At 43.6% G+C, this 16,484-nt stretch overlaps 2 long non-coding RNA genes across 3 annotated transcripts; one reads left to right on the forward strand and one right to left on the reverse strand.

The window, feature by feature from the left end:
• The first annotated feature begins 2,419 nt into the window (after positions 1-2,419).
• On the forward strand, positions 2,420-10,098 carry LOC147652645 (uncharacterized). 2 transcript variants are annotated; one of them, XR_015288605.1, is made up of 3 exons: positions 2,420-3,450; positions 3,536-3,697; positions 6,985-10,098. It is a non-coding gene; the product is annotated as an uncharacterized LOC147652645 (long non-coding RNA). The 2 variants fall into 2 exon arrangements; XR_015288604.1 differs by lacking the exon at positions 6,985-10,098 and having other exon boundaries at positions 2,881-3,450; positions 3,536-6,328.
• Positions 3,693-13,498, reverse strand: LOC111929986 (uncharacterized). Its single transcript, XR_002864970.2, has 3 exons — positions 13,337-13,498; positions 4,526-4,602; positions 3,693-4,381 (listed from the first exon to the last, which is right to left on the reverse strand). It is a non-coding gene; the product is annotated as an uncharacterized LOC111929986 (long non-coding RNA).
• Between the last annotated feature and the right edge of the window lie 2,986 nt (positions 13,499-16,484).

Consider the following 16,484-nt stretch of genomic DNA (forward strand, 5'->3'; position numbering starts at 1 on the left):
GGAAGAACAATTACAAATGTTGTAAACACACTGCTGTTATCACTATAGCAAAACCTTCCCACCACAGAAATACCAAAGCCCACACCCACTTGCTATTTGCACATCCCAGCACATACATCAGCCAGGATGCTGGATATGTCCAAAAGGTACTGCATGTGTGATGCCAAATATATATTGCCCTGATAAGAGGTGCACTTCGGTATTTTTAGAAGGCAAGAAAAGAGAAAAAAAATTCAAAAAAGAGAGACAAAGAAAATTGAGGAAAAGGAAATGAAAAAACTGTATCCTTTTGGTTTTACATAATGCTGTGCTTCTTGGAATCACACCTATTCTAGAGACATGTTATTTCTGCAAGCCAGTCTTTCCATTAAGTGCTTCTGAGTTTCTTTCAGGAGGATGTGAAATGCAATACTTTGAACTCAAATCATTGTGGCCAACCATAAAGTCCACATAAAGATAGTTAAAAGGTTAAGTAGCCAGAGATCCAGACTGATTCAGGTGTTACAAAGTGTAGTCCACATTCTGCGTAGATTATGTGCAACAATGCCAGTTTCATTTAGATTGTGCTAGATTTTCAGCATGGCAGGCTCCCTTCACATCTTGACTTCATCATCCACTGAAACTGCTGGTTTTTAGACTTGACCTTTTCTGTCGTGTCTCTTTGAGGAGGATGACTGACTCCAGGCAGCTGATGAGTGTACAGAATAGGCGTTTTCGTGTTGGGTTTGTGTGGTTGACCTCTGCCCTGCCTGCTGATTCCTATAATACAGATCAGTGACCAGTGAAGCCAGAATGCTCCCTGCCTGTCTCTGTTATAGACACCTCAGTAAGGAACAGAAAAGAGGAAGAGGGCTGAGCTTGAAAGCCCTTACTTAATTGCTAGTAGAAAAAATGGGTAATAAGAATGACCTTGCACCTTATTTATTGACCAGATCTCTGTGAGGACAAAGTACTTGACTTGGTTCTGTATCACTTGAAAGGCTGGCTCTGTGGCCCATAGCTGATGAGTAGGCGTAATAATATAGGGTAATTAAATTTTGTGCTTGCAGACACTTACATGAGGGAGGATTTCCCTCTCAAAAATAGCAGGCTCCATTTTCTTCATAATCACAGAATGTTAAACTAAATCTGAAGCAGCAGAAATTTTCCATTTGCCATCTTCCACTTACTAAGATGGCCCAAAATGCAGCAGGCTCTGTATGGAAAGGTAGGAAGAGAGCTCACCAGCTACATGAGAATGAGGGACAAGAGACCAGCAGAGCAACCCAGATGGGCACAGATGCTCAGGCTGCCTGGTTTTGTGGCCTTCAGTTTGTTTTCCTCCCTCTGTATTAAAGTAAGTTTTTAGTTATAGCTAATTTATATATATATATGTGTGTATATGTATGTATATATGTGTATTGATTATCCCAAATTGCCTTTCACAGAAAGCAATGGTGCCTGTCTTTCTCTTGTACTCTGCATGGATCAGCCTGTCACCCTGTCTTAGGTTTTTCCCTCTGCTCTGCTCGCTGAAGCCAAATAGCACATGTGAAAACGGGACAAATTGCTTCTGTTGAGGCCTGTTGTGGGAGGAATCAGGGTGAGCCCGGATTTGCAGAAGGGATCAGTTTGTAATCAGCTGCACAGGAGGCAAATGGATCTGCAGGCCACCAGTACCCTTAACAGGATCAGCTGTGTTATTTTGCTCAATATGAGCTTGTAATCAAAAATTAGGGAAAATGTTTTGCTGAAAAATATTTATTTGGTTGATGATGGTTTCTGAAGAAAGTGTCACATTGAAAATTAGAGGGAGTACATGTCTGTCTTTGCCTTGTGTTAATAAGAGAGCTTGAGCTGGCATCTCCTACCCACCTCACAACTCACACTTTTAATAATTTTGTGATAATCTTTAGCAACCTGTCCTGTGAGACCCAGCACATGTTCCTTTACATGAGAACTGATAGGATCGTGTTTACACACATGCTCCTTCCCAGCCTGAACTCTGGGGCAGACTCATGGCAAGGCCTCACTGGAGAAGAGCCCATGCCAGGTGCAGCATTTCTCTGAGGGCAGCTCACAGAAAGCCTTAGCAGAGACTCGAGGCAGATCTTTACATTCAGACATTTGGTTTTGATGGCGCATTTCTGAGTGGAAGCATGACTACCTGTGTACCTACTGCTGGAGATGACAGAGGATAAGACAGCCTAGAGAGTTGAAATCAGGTTTCCACCGTGCGGATGGATGGTGGAGATGGAGAAAGGATGGAGAAGGCCCATGTCCCCAGCACATGGCTGATGCCAGCTACTGGCCCTGTGCCATGTAGCTGGGCCCCAGTGCCTGGATTGCTTTTCTGGCTCTTTCTGCCTGTCCCCCTTCTCCTGCCGGTGCCCGAGAGGCGGCTCCCTGTCCGTCTGCGGCACAGGGAGCGCTGGCTGCCGCTCGTTAGAAGAATTCCCCCAAGTCAGACCTATGGTACGAGCCGTGTGAAGCGGAAGACAATTAGGGGCTTATTAGTGTCCTGGGGAGACGTGTAACTTGTGTTGCTGGGACTTACCAAAACAGCGAGAGTCTTACCGGCAAGCTCCAGCCGAGAAAAGACTGAGGGATTGTCTCACCTAATTACAGGGAATGGGCCTCTTTGTGTTTGTGATTCGGTACGGTTGTCCGATCGCTTTTCTCTGGCTGCTGGCTCAGGCCGAGCTGGAAGTGTGCTAATTAGAAGAGAAATGGACGTAGTGATCCTGTCAGCTCTCGTTACCGGCGTGGACAAAGCCGAATATTATTCTGAGGCAGTGTTTTGTGAGTGTCCCTCTTCCAGCTCTCATTAAGGGCAAGGTTGGTGGACGGAGAGGGGACTTGACCACATGGGTTGGCTAATGGAGCACAGTTACCGTTACTGTGCTAATTAACGGGCTCAGGAGGCAAATGTTTCTCCAACCAGCGGTCCCAGCAGCTGCACCTGGTGCTTCCAAAACCCAACCATCTCGCTGGGCCAGCCAGGCAAACACTGTGTGTACAGGCAGAAAGGGGGTTATGTATGATGCATCCATCAGCCATCCAAAAGTGCAGAACCAGTAAAAGGGTTATCAGAGAGATGGAAAGGACATAGTGCTGCAGTAGCAGCAGGTCAAGCTCCAGCAGTCCCTTTTCAGTGACCCTTCACACAGAGGACAATGTGTCAGCTTTTGGCCCTGCAAAGTGGGTAGCAAGGAGAGAGCTGAGGAATTACTAGGACCTCTAGGTGCCACCAAGAAAGAAATCTCTTGTGAGTTGTTATGCTCATCACAGCTCTCAGCGTGACCAGGAAGGGGAAAGCTGGAAAGATGAGAGGTGACATGGAAGTGAATCAGACTATCCCTCTCTGTGTTGAAGATGGGATACTTACGGTCTGAGGTGAAAAGCAAGATGTACGTACATACCAGGATGATTGTTTTGCTCCAAAAGGCAATTAGGCAACATTGAAATGAGGTACAAAAGTTAATGCAGGTGAAGATGCTGACCAAAGGAGCCACAGAAAATACTAAAACAAAAATGTGTGCTTTTGTCCCATTAGCCTGGAACTACTACAGTGAGAGTAAAGAGAATGACAGCAGATAGTGACCTACTACAGAGGGAGAAGACAAAGCAGGAGCCAGAGCAGGTCTGCAGTGTCACAGCAGCTGAGATGGCCTCAGCAGAAGGGAACAATAGTGTGTGATGAGGAGGCTCAATGGAAGTAAGTAGTTTTATTAACTTGTCACACAGGCTTTCATTTTAATACATAGGTGTTTTGTAAACAGAGTAACTTGCACAAGTTAATTGCTGGTTGATGTTTCCAAAGTTATGGGCATGTATTAGTGATTAAGTCTGATCTAGATGTTATGATCATTCTAGAGGTCCTTTGTATCTTTGGGCTAAATGTAGTAAAACATATAACCATGTCTTAAACCTTTTGATTTGCTTTATCTCTTTAAGAAATGCACTCAGGCAACAGTACTTGGCTACTGTTTTCAGACATCCTTTGTAAAGCGTTAAAGTTGCAAGAGGTTCCCTCTTTAGTTTCTTGGGTTATTTTTCCCTGGTCGTGAAGCTGTTCCAGCAGGAGGGTTTATGTCCTTCTAAGTCTCCAGCAACAGTCTCCTGTCATCTTGGATGGAGCTTGAACTCTGCCTCGTGCTTGTGCTTCCTTATTTTTTCTGTCTCCAATAGCTGTGAACCAAACAAGGATCCTTTTGCCATGGCAGCATGTACCCTTGTGTCCAAGCCGTGCAGTCCTGCAGAGCTGTAAAAGCCTTTCCCTTTTAACTGGGCTTCATTTCCTACTGGCTGCTGTGATGGCTTGAATCTTAGGAGTCTTGATCTTAGGAGCCTGATCTCCAAAGAGGGCTTGAGAAGTATCTTCTCTGCAAAGAGGTTTATTCTAGAAGGAGGAGATGTATAATCCTCTTACTAAAACCCAGGAAGGAGAAAAGCTTTACTGCTCCTGCCTTACCCCAGTGAACTGGCAGCTTTTATGCTGCCTCACAAATGGAAAGAGGCAAAGGTCTGAGTATGAGCACTCTACCTGAGCTGAGGCTTTCTCGTGGATGCTCAGTGAAACCCACATCTGCACTGCTTTCCAGTGTCACAGCAGAACAGTTTCTGAAAAGGAAAAACAACTGCCTGTTACACTGTGTGGCCACTTCAGTCTTGGTCTAAGGAAGAGTCACAAATCACTGGCAGAAAACTAAGGACCATCACACCCATCTTGATTTTTGTGCCATGGAAGCTCAGCAGTTGAGTTTTTCCTTGTGTAAAGGTTGTGACAGTTCCATGTCAGGCCTACCTCAAGAGATTGGGCTTTAATGGCAGATATCAGGAGAAAAGACTCTACTGCTGGTTTTGCCAATTTATCTGTGTTTCTTTGCTGAAGGAGGTACTGGTGTCCCTGCTTGTAACACCTCAATTTGACTGGCCTGTCATCTTGCTGTATGGATAATATCATGTCAAATTTCTGACTTCAAAATGCAAATAAGGATCCACCAAGCATAAAAAAAGTGTTGGTTTTGTGTCCTTGTGAGGAGGGCATTCTGATAAAGAACATCCATCATACAGATAAGCAGTACTCAAGAACATTGTGAAGACAGGTGAAAATGTGCAGGCAGAGGGTAAAGGGTGCAATGGCTTCTTGTGGCCTTCAACAAGACCTCCTGGCATTCATGCAGCACTCACTAGTTGTAGGGTACCTGGCCCGTGGGCTGGAGTGGTGTTTGGAGGACATCTCTTCAGCAGTTTGAGTTCTCCAGTGCACTGCTGAAGTCATTTAATTCATGGTGACCTCAGCAAGTATCAAAACTCTGTTGTGCTGTGCATCACGGAAACACATAATTGGGTGAATGTTGCTGTCCTCAAGAGATTATAAGAAGATGAAACAGTAAAAGGATGGGAGAAGAAAAGGAAATGTCAAGATGTAAAGAGTCTTGTTAGAGGTTATCCAGCACAGTTCAAACCCTGTAACTTCTTAGCCACAGTTGAGTGGCCCTTACACTGCTTCCCATCTGCTCGTTTGTCTTGCATCTATTGTTTTCTTAAGTAGATGTAGGTTTTAAAGTAAAGAAATAAATAAAACCCCAACTGCCTAAACAACCATCAGGCATAAGAAATTTCAGTAACAGTAAATTACAGTGCAATACCGGACATTTTAATCTTTTTTTCAACACCTGTAAGAACTATTCTATGAATTTAATTTTTGAGTGACTTTATGCAGTGTTAAAGATTTGAGAATTTAAAAACAGAACTCTAAAAACAAAGTTTTCTCACAGCACTGTTAACTGCCACAGTGTGCATGGTGTACACACATATTTAGGAGGAAGCTATGAGCATTACAGAGACCCTACAAATAATTATAATATCTTCACTGATGTAGAACACTTATCTGACCTTGCTGAGCCTCTTACACTCAGGCACAGAGTAAGTGCTACTTTGCAGATTTCAGGTAATTCTACACTTGCTAGGTCCAAATGTTTGCCAACAAACCAAGGCAGGAAAAGTGTAATTTTCCTAATTTTGCCATGTTGTGCTATTGCTCTGATGATCTTATGGTGGGTCTTATCCTGCCTTCCCACAGAACATTATTAAAATGATCACTGCAGTTCTCTAGGGAGCTTAAAACTATTTTCTCCAGCAAAAGAGAGATCATTTCTCTCATTCACTTCAATAATTTGGAGAGGAAGGAATTTGCTGAATAGATATTAGTGTACCGCATTTGTGTATGCATCTGGGTAAGGTTTACAGGAATTTTACTAGCTAGTGTCAAAATACTATTAGCAAGTATTTTTGGTGGCAGAGGACTGTGGAAATAAAGTGATATGGAAGAATGAAAGAAAAATACAGGTAAGTGAGAAGAATTAGGAACTTAAGAGGACAGGAGACCAAGATAGGTAAAAAAGTACATAAAAAAAAAAAGGAAAGACAGCAAGACATGGAGCAAATGCAAAGGAGTGAAGGAGGCAGACTGTTATAAATGCAGTATAAGAAGAAAAACAATGAAAAAATCAAAACACAGGGGAAGAAAATAGGAAGAGGTAGTGGTTTTCAGCAAGAAGGAGGTCAGAGAAAAGCAGAAATTTAATGAACGGTCGCACCAGCCAAGGAAGTGTGGTTTTCCTTGTGGATGTGTCTCCCAAGACTGTATCATGTGTGGATTCCCTGATGCCTTACAGGATGTATGCTCACACTTCAGTGAGGGCAGTCACTAGATTTCTTTCTTAGCCAATTGAAGTAATAAAATATACAGAAACATACATAAATGCATTGCCTACCTGGAAAGCTGTCTGAAATTAGCCTACAGGTTCAGAAGTCATTGGGACACCCATGTACACCTGTACATGGATGGATGCTAAGATTAGATGATTAATAGCTGAAATTGCAAATGGACAATGAGTGAGTGATAGAGAATGGGAAAACATTAGGAAAATGGGGATTTATATCTTCTGTTAATGGATTTAATTTGCTTTACTACCATTTCGTTTCCTGGTTTTACAGTTTCTAAAAAATGAACAAGGATCTGTTTAAAGCCCTCCTCCCACATCAGGCTGACTTCACAGTATCCACACTGGCTGTTTCTGGGGAGAAAAATCTCTTACAGAAGTTTTGTCTCCAGCATGCAACAAAGGAGATTCCAGGAGCTGTCCTACCAGCTGCACCATCAAAACCTGCCTGGGACCTCACTGAAAGCAGAAGTGGGACAAAGATCCTGAAAACTCTTCTGGTCTTTCCATACTGGGGTGAATTGCAGCTTTATTATTCAAACACTTTAGCTGTTTTTCTGCTGTGCTACACAGCTAATTCCTATCCCATTGGTTCTTGCTGCAGTTATTCTCAGCTGGTGTTTTCTAGGCACCTTCTCGTGACTGTATACTGTGGTTTGGACAATATTTGTATTTTTACTGGCCTGCCATTTTATTTTCAGCTGCTCTATCCCTTGTGTCCATCTATATTTCACTCTCTTTACAAAATTTCCTGATTTTCAGGCAGAGGGTGTCATGTCAAGAGGTGTTAAATAGGACAGAGCTGACTGCTGATCTCTGGGAGGGAGATCTCTCCCTCTAACACAATACCTTTTAATGCATCATTATCCTTTATTTGTGGGTCTCCAGCCAATTTTTCATTCCATCTAGTGGTGTAGCCAAACCCATTTGCATTAATTTTGAGTAGGATTTATGTATCAAATCTTTACTAAAATCCAAATGTATCAAATCCATCGTGTTCCCATCATCCACTAATTTTGTAATTCTATTTTAAAAAGCAATCAGGTTTCTCCAGCACAATTTGTTCTTTAGAAATCCCTAGTACAAATGTTTGTTTTCTTATCTCTGGATGGTTAGCAATTTTTTCCCCATTTTTAAAAAATGCTATTATTTTACTGGCTATAGATATTCCTGGGAGCTCCAAATTTGCTTCCTTTTTGTTTTGTTTTAATGATAAATAGCACAATTCCTTTTCCCTGAGCAGCCTCCTAGTTTTTGTAACTTAACAAAATTATCATCCATAACAAAAAAGTAACATTTGTCATTTTCCTTGCAGAAGTGGATAGATGTCTCTTTTGTCCTGAAAACTTGAGTGTACAGGCAAGGTGTTCTATAGCTGATGAGCCAAATGTGCTGTCAGTGGAACAAACATGTGGAAATCATTGACTTCTTAACTGAATCCAGTCAGGCTTTTTGCCTGGTAATATCCATTCTGGTCAATTGTTATTGCCTACTGAAGAAATATCAGGAGGGCATTTGTACATGATTTTATTATAATGTTCATAAAAGTCTTAAACTAAGGGGAAATAAAAATAGCATCCAAATAAGGTACATCCATATTTGTATACAAGCGTAAGCTATAAGTATTATTGAGGGAAGCTAACAAAAAGAATATGTTATTATCAGAACAGTAAATTAATTTTGTCTCAACACTGGATTGAAGACTGGTCATCAAAATAATGCCTAAATAGTCAGCCCCTATAAATTCTGAGAAGCTATTTTGAAAAATTCCAACATTTAATGGAAAATTTAATCTAAAATTCCTACAGAAATAATGGGAACAATGCTAGCACAAACATCAGGCATTCAACATTTATTCATCAGCAAAATAAAAATACATTTGGGCTAATGATAAATTTCACAATTTCTGTTCCTTCTGCTAACCTAAAATGAGATAAATGATCTTATTTTTCTTGCAAACAAGATAATTACAGTAACCCTCTTACCCCTGAGCAAGACAATCGATCAGGCATCTTCTCTTCTGAAACCCAGAAACTGATAGAGAATAGTTACTTAACAGTTCTTTAAGGTGAAAGATGTTTGAAATTATATAAAAAGTGTGTGCATCTCTGTACAGTCTTCGGCTAACTGGCTTCTCAGGCACATGAAGTTAAGTATGTGGATCAGAAATCTGTGCATCATGTACTGCATTTGGGTTGGAACTTTGGAACTTTGATCCTGAGGTGTCATTTAAGCTTCAAATACAAGCTGGTTTTCTGGTGATTGGAAGCTATGTCACTTACACAGGCAGCACCAGAAAAATAACCTTCTTTGGTCTTCAGAACTGGAGGTTGACCTGCTTGGTGTCAACATGGGCCATGGATATTTGTTTGTTTTTGAAGCTGTTTAGCAAGATCTTGACTTAAAATTCAGCCTTCTAATTGTTTTGGGAGAGCTGTCATCCAGCCTTGCAGAGTAGGTGCCAATACAGATGTAGAAACACAGGTATATACATAGCAGTTATGACATGGATTTTAAAGCAACATTTCATCAAGCTTCTGTTGTTTGCATCATAATTTTGAGCTACTTCACACAGGCTCTGGGTATGTGGAAAAAAAAATGTTTCTGGAGCGAGGCTCAATAGAAAGAACTTATTTTTGGTGGCCACTCCCTCCATATGTTGCAGAAGAAATTCTTAGGTACGAAAAAAAGCTGGAAATATTTCAGAAAAATCAGGGCTAAGCAGCTCTCCCTCCTGCCATTCCTACTCCTCAGGGTCAGAACACTCCTCTCAGCCTGTTGTATTATCTCATGCTGCAGAGGTACCCAAATCAGCAGGTCACTCTTTTAGAAGCCACTGATTACAGATGGTGGTGTGGTCAGATTCAGACACAGCTTCAGCTGCAAGTGCAATTATGAAGTAGGCCATTGTGGCTGGACACGTGGTGCAGTGATCTTGGTGCTGAACAACTGCTTATATATGCCAGATCAGAAAAGAACAGATGTAGTCAAGAACATCTTTGTGTTTTACATCTACTGCTCTTCCTCCTTGAAATGGCCTGAGCTAAGTCCAAAGAGGAAAGCAGCAGAAAGGCTATCACAGGAGCAAGTTGTGTCGCCATCTGAGCACAGTTCTCATCCAGTGACACAAATGACTGCTTCAGCATCTTGTGCTGGCCCAGGTGTCAGCAATGGCATCCTTGCCACTGCTCAGGTAATCATCTTTCTGAAACACTCCAACCTGTTCAAAGTCCATAGTGCCTTCCAAAATGGTAGTCTTGCCTCTCTCGGACACACAATTTGCTGAGACCTCCTCTTTTATGGATTCCCAAGAACCAATTCCAAAGCCAAAACTTTTGAAATAAAAAGTAAATTAAATGCAAATGGATTACCCTGTCATTGATCACAACAAGTTTCCATTCTGCTAACTTACTTGAAAGCTTATGTCTAGTTTGTGTAGGGATTACTTGCACTTTTGGTACTGTAAAACAAACTACTGGTATTACACACTTTTCCAAAAAAACTTTTTTTTTCTCCAGCATCCACAGACTTAGTATGAAAGGAGTTTACCTAAATTTAATGTAATTCTGAACGTCCGAGTGACCTGTATCTAAATACCAACAGCTTGTTATATACCAATAACCAGTCTGCCTGGCTGAAATTACATCAGCCTAAATCACAATATGCTGTTGTAGGATGGATTTCTCTGAGGAAACACCTCTCAAATAAATGATCCTATGCTATCCTGATTCTTACATCAGTATGACAATCCTACTTAGCACTCCCTCAAAGATCATATCTGTTGCTGCTTACCCAGAGCTTTAGAGCTGTGTAAGATTTCCTGCTACTAGAACTAACCTACTTAGACCGGACTCAGAAATTTCCTTATAGGCAGAAGGAGCTCCTGACTCAGTCACCACAGAATCATGAACATTGGAAAAGACCTCTAAGACTGAATCCAAACATTAAGATAGCTCTGACAGGTCTACCACCATATCCCAAAGCACCACATCTACATGCTTTTGGAACACTTCCAGGCATGGTGAGTGGGACTTCTGGCTTCCAGATATTTATTAGGAATTCAGGCAAATGTTCAGTATCAAAAAGGAAGTTTTCTTAAAGCTGAGACCTCAGAAGAGCCATGGACCCTATGAAACATTCCTTCTTCTGAAAGGAACTCAGCATGACAGTGTGGCATTTGGTGGGTAAGGCTTTCTACAGCAAGAGAGAGCTCTAGAATTTAGTGAGTTAAAACATGCAGAATGCACTTTTCCTATCTGGATCTACCTCAGATGTCCTTTGAATGGGGGCAACCACTTAATCTACCTCTGTCCTAGCACTCCATCTGTAAGCTGATGATAACATTATGTGAGCTCATAGAAAATGTATATGGTTAAATGTTTCCCTGTTTATGAGATTCTTTCATCACTGTTGATGAAATCTGTGTCAACACAGAAAAGAAGAAGGAATTCATGAGGAGGTGACCCAGTGCTGTGCCTAATGCTTAATATTATTGCACCAATGTATAGTCTTTGTATTTACACTACAAGGCAACAGCCTTGTAATAGTCAGGATGAGAAATGGCCAAGGTTTAGCCAATTTCAACAGTGGATTTAGAGAGAAAGAGGAAACTACCTGTCTGGGCTCCTCTGAACAACTCCTCTCTCAGGTTCTAAATGATAAATGCCAGTATAAAAGTTGTTGGGGTGTTCTCCTCTCAAATGCAACTTAAATTATGGACACCTTCTCCTGAAAGAGACAGACATGGGAAAGGTTCTAAGCAAGTGAGCAAAATTTATTTGTCACATGGGTCCATTTGGCCTCCATACCATGAATCATCACCCAGTCTGGGTGTGTTTAGGGTAGAAAGAAGGAACAACAAATGGGAGAAGGGTATTAAATAATGATTGCCATAGAGACCAGTCAGCTTTACCTAACTGCGTGAAATTTAAACAAGAGAGCTTGAAAATGAAACATCAGTACATTTCAAAGGGAGAAAGTTAGCTGTGGAATGTAACAACAGAGTATCAAAGCAAGTTGTTTAGTCAAGTTTCTGAAAGCCACTGTCAGCAATATGCAGATGAGACACCTGCATTTTTCATCCATTCTGATCACACCAAAAATGTGAGGATGGCATAGCACTTTCAGAGGAGCCAGAGGCAGAAATAAGACAAAAATAAGGCAGAGGAATGATGCCAATGTGTGAAGTGTCTGAGAAGGCTTCAGTTGCCATGCAGCTTCTGCTGGCTGAAGAGGCCCAGTGGTCAGGTCAAACTGTGATTTATGATGATTTTTTAGATTCTTCTCCAGACTTCCATATGCTCACAGAAGAGCTGCCTGCAACTTTTCCAGGAGATCCCATTCCTTCAGTTTCTGTTATCCAAGCCTTCATTGCCCATAGCAGTATGCCTTGCAATATGCCTTGGTACGAATGCAGCCTGTGTCTGCCTGGACAGTCCAGCTGTTACTGTGCCCTGTAGTCATTCTGCTCACCAGCATGGCTTACTTCTCATTCCTTCCCCTCAGCCCCTTTCTCTATTGTCTTACCACTGAATCCTGATCCAAGCTTACTAACCAGGTATTACATCCATGATGCCTGGGGCAAGATTTCCTGAAGATGAGATGGAGTTTAAGGGTGGTGAGCCCTCCCACAGCAACAAGAAGCCATCACAAACATTTGTGAACTTTCAAGTACATTTCTCTGGCCACATCCTCTGTCCTCTCTGAGACAGCAGCCTTTTAAAAAGGCATCCTCTGCCCCTCTCCTCAGCATGGCCAGGAGCATCCCAGATCTCTGAGCTGCAAATCCCCCAGAAGAGTAGCCATAAGGCCAGACCTCTGGTAGTCATCTTCAGGTAACCTGCTTTGTGCTTGTTAAAAATGGTGAAGACTGTTTTATGGTCAAGGCCTAGGGTGTAAGGCTCAAAAAACTGGATCCAGCTTAGATTTTCAATGTAACCTTGGCTGTGTTATTTAGCCTCTCTCTGTGCAAGGATTCCGCCAGTTCTAGAAAGGTACAATATGGATACATTTGTAAATCCAGAGGACATACCTGAAATCTCCATTTGAAGCAAATCAATAGGATGTTAGGTAAACAGCTCTCTTGCTGTCCTGTGATTTGCATGCAGTAAAGAGCAACTGAGAAGTCTTACTGAAAAAATATTCCCTTTTTTTCACTCAGGAGTTGTATGATGTAAACGTGAAGTGACTAATGATGTCTTGCAGTACAGCGAGCATGGGTGGGGGACTGCCGGCTCATCCTACAAGGAACTGCAGCCTTGGGAGCCCTCATCCCAGGCACGTCTCTCTCCCCTTCTGCCTGCACGCTTGGCATTGTGTCCTTGATCTCCCAGCCCATCACCAACCTCCAAACTCCTCTCCTCCTGCTAAATCACCACAGGGAGCCCTCCTGCCCTGCTGCATCCCCTCTGGGGGTGTTTGTCCCCCCGACGCCCTGTGGCCGTGGCCCCCAGCACCCCATCTCCCACAGGGCAGCCTCACTTGTCCCCACCCTGGGCCGCCCAGGTGAGTGGGCGGCAAGCGGGCACCGGAGGGGGGCTGCACATCACCTGACCCCCTCCAGCTGATTCCCTCAGACAGGACGTCAAGTTAATGAGCCCTCAGGCCTGTAATTAGCTGTCAATTACCTCAAATTAATCAACTCCTCGCCTAATTAAGCATAATCGGCAGGTGGGCAGAAAACGGGCCATTGTGCGGAAGCCATGAGAAAAGCATGGCTGGCAAACTTGTTTAGGATCAGCGGCGCATTCCCGGACGCCGCGCCACCGACACCCGGGCGCCCCGGGCCCGGCCCCGGCCCCGGCCCTGCCGAGGGGCAGCGGCGCTCCCGCCCCGCCGGCCGGGGGCGGCTCTGGTGCTGCCTGGGGGCCCGGGCCTGCAAAGAGCCGTGGTCTGGCTTTAGCGGGGGCGTTTCTTCTTGCGAAATACCCGCACCACCAAGCCTTCATGCACCATCTCGCCCTCCGCATTTTCTCTGCCTGGCTTGCCGTGCTTTCTGCGTTCGTTCCCGTCTCAGGTCTCTCTGAGAAAGGGACTGAAACACACGCCCAGTTCCCCGGCCCAGGCCCTCCTCAGTTCTGAGCACACCAACTTAACGGCGTGGAGGTACATCTGGGTGGAAAACAGGGTTTCATCAGGCACTAATTACTACCTATAAAAAGGAGACATACTGAATTTTTGTGTCTTACTTTTTCAGTATATATTTTTCGTATATATTTTACATATATATATTCAGTATATATTTTTTCAGTAAGACAATCCATAAAAGTTCCCATCCATCCCCCAGAGCTCTGTTTGGCGAGGGGGACATATTCCCCACCGAGGCCAGGGAAGGAACAGGGCTCCTGCCAACTTTTGGATGTCACTGGAGAGCAGGACTGCTCTCTACTGTGCCGGGGGCTGAATCCTACACCCTGCCCACTAAATCCCAGTGAGCTTTATCTAGAGGCAAACAGAGTATGGCCTCCTTCTGAGCTGCAGAGAAGAGCTGGGGAAAATGCAATTTCATCGTAAAAGTATTGTGCTCAATATTAAAGTGAAAGGTTTTGATTATGCCTAGAAAGTCCTTTTTTTTTTTTTTTTTTTATGTAGCCAGATTATCACCCAGTGTGCTGGATTTACACTGCATTAGCGATTGTCAAGATTAGAGCAGAATCCCCAGATAACAAACAGGAACACAAGACGTCAGTTTATGACATAATAGCAATAGTAAGACAACAATAATCGTAAGTGAGAGAAATGCAGTGGAGGGCAAGTTGAATATCTTGGCTTTGAAGAGAGAAGCTCCCTGCATTGGAGTGGCTTTGATTAAAAATCCTCATTATGTTCAGAAGTATAATTTTATACTTTTTTTTCTGACAGAGAAAAAACAACAGCCCACCACAGATCTGGCGAAGTTGGGGCATGAAACCACCAGCAGCTATAGGGACAAGTTATACAATGAAACCATCCCCCTGGACCCTGCTAAGTATTTATGCAGGTCACAATAGCTTCCTGGACCTCCCAAAAGAAGGTGTACATAACACTTGGCATTCCTGTGCCTGCAGCTGTTTGGAACACAAGCCCTGGGAAGAGAGGCTGCAGGTAGTCAGCCCCTGCCCTGGAAAGGGTGTCATCTTTGTGAGAGAGGCTGTGGAGTTGCCATGCTGGGGAATGAGCTGGATCCTGGCAGCTGGCCTGACCCTGAGGGATTAGAGACTCCCCCACCTTCCCAGCTCACATGGTGGCACACGCTGCAGCCGGGCCCACGAAGCCCTTTTTTTTTTCCTGCCTACCCTGTTCTCAGTCAAGCACTTATTACTGCAGCAGGAAGCTTGGGCAGGGACCCCTCTGCACACATAATGCAAGAGCCATGAGGTGCTGGGGGACTCAGTGTCCCCTTTGTCCCCTTGTCAAAGCCACTGTTTTCCAGAGCTTCTCCAGCACCTGCCATCTCAGGGTGATCCCTAGATCCTTCTGGGGGAAAACCTCTTTTTTTTTGGAACCACTCCAATATCCTCTCTTCCCTCATTTATGAGTATTTTTTTTCCAGACCCCTTTCTTCATCACATGTCTTTCTTTGACTGAAGCACCGATCCCACTCTTTGGGGTCCATTAGCACATTCTCAAGGACCAGGCTAGAAGGGGTGCACTGCCTGATGGTGTCATGGATGGTGACATGAGCTGCAGGCAAACAGCACACTCCAGCAGTTCCCTGCTTATTTGCTGCATATGCACACTGGTTTCACCTGTTCTTTCCCATTTAGAGCTGGAGCAATCAAATGATTTACATCAAGACTGACTACCCATTTCTAGAATTAGTGGCCTTCTTAATCACTCGTAACTCTTTTGCTTGGGGAGTGTGAAGTTCTCCAGATTTGATCTCTATCCGGGGAAGCAGTGGTTGCTTTGACTGTGCTGAGTTTGAGCAAAAATGACCCAGGGATTTATGATTTTATGAGCCCAAGCCACAGAATCCTTATCCCATTATAAACCAAAAACTCTGTATTTGTGGAAATTAAAGAAAAAAACTAAAACAACAGAGAAACAGGCAGTAGAAATCTGTTAGGACTAAAATGATGAAACAACTTTGAGTGATCCATAGAAAATCAATTGCAACAAGGGCTGAGTTGTTACAGGTAAAAAAATAGTGCTGAGAGAGGCAGTGTTACTGCTTCTGGGGTGCTGCTGCTGCTGCTGCCTGGAGGCCAGCATGCTTGCTGAAGGGACTGCATGGTGAGTGAGTGTGCAAGGCACTGCACAGTTGACTGCTGCCCCATGGGGAAGCCAGGGGCTTGACTGGGACTGCACATGGCCACCTCTTACAGGAGCACACCTGGAGCCTGGCTGCTTGCTGCAGAGCTACATCTTGGAGAGGAAGAGGAGGGGTAGAGGGGCAGGGTCAGAGCAGATCAGAGGAATCTAGCAGCTATTCAAGTTCAAGATGGCAAAATATATCTATTCCTATCTCTGATATTGTTTCAACTTGACTGGCCACTCCAGCTGTACCAGACTATGCTGTCCTGCAGGTAGTGCCCCAGCTGGGAAAATGCTCTTCTCTGCCTTGACACTGTCACAACAAACACCAAAAAAAAGCTGGGCAAGCAGTGAAGCTGTGCCATTCTCTGAGTTTGAAACAGCAAAAGCTATAACTATTTCATTAATTATTTTGGCCAATGAGTTGGAAACAACAGCAGGGAATTCACAATCACTCGCCTGTCATTCTGTCTGTTCACAATACTGTTTGCAAGGATCATGGTCACCATCTCATTTACTTTGTGCAATGCCGTAACATTG

This window comes from Cyanistes caeruleus, chromosome 6, assembly GCF_971803275.1.
Source record: "Cyanistes caeruleus chromosome 6, bCyaCae1.hap1.1, whole genome shotgun sequence".
NCBI classification, from domain to species: Eukaryota; Metazoa; Chordata; class Aves; order Passeriformes; family Paridae; genus Cyanistes; species Cyanistes caeruleus.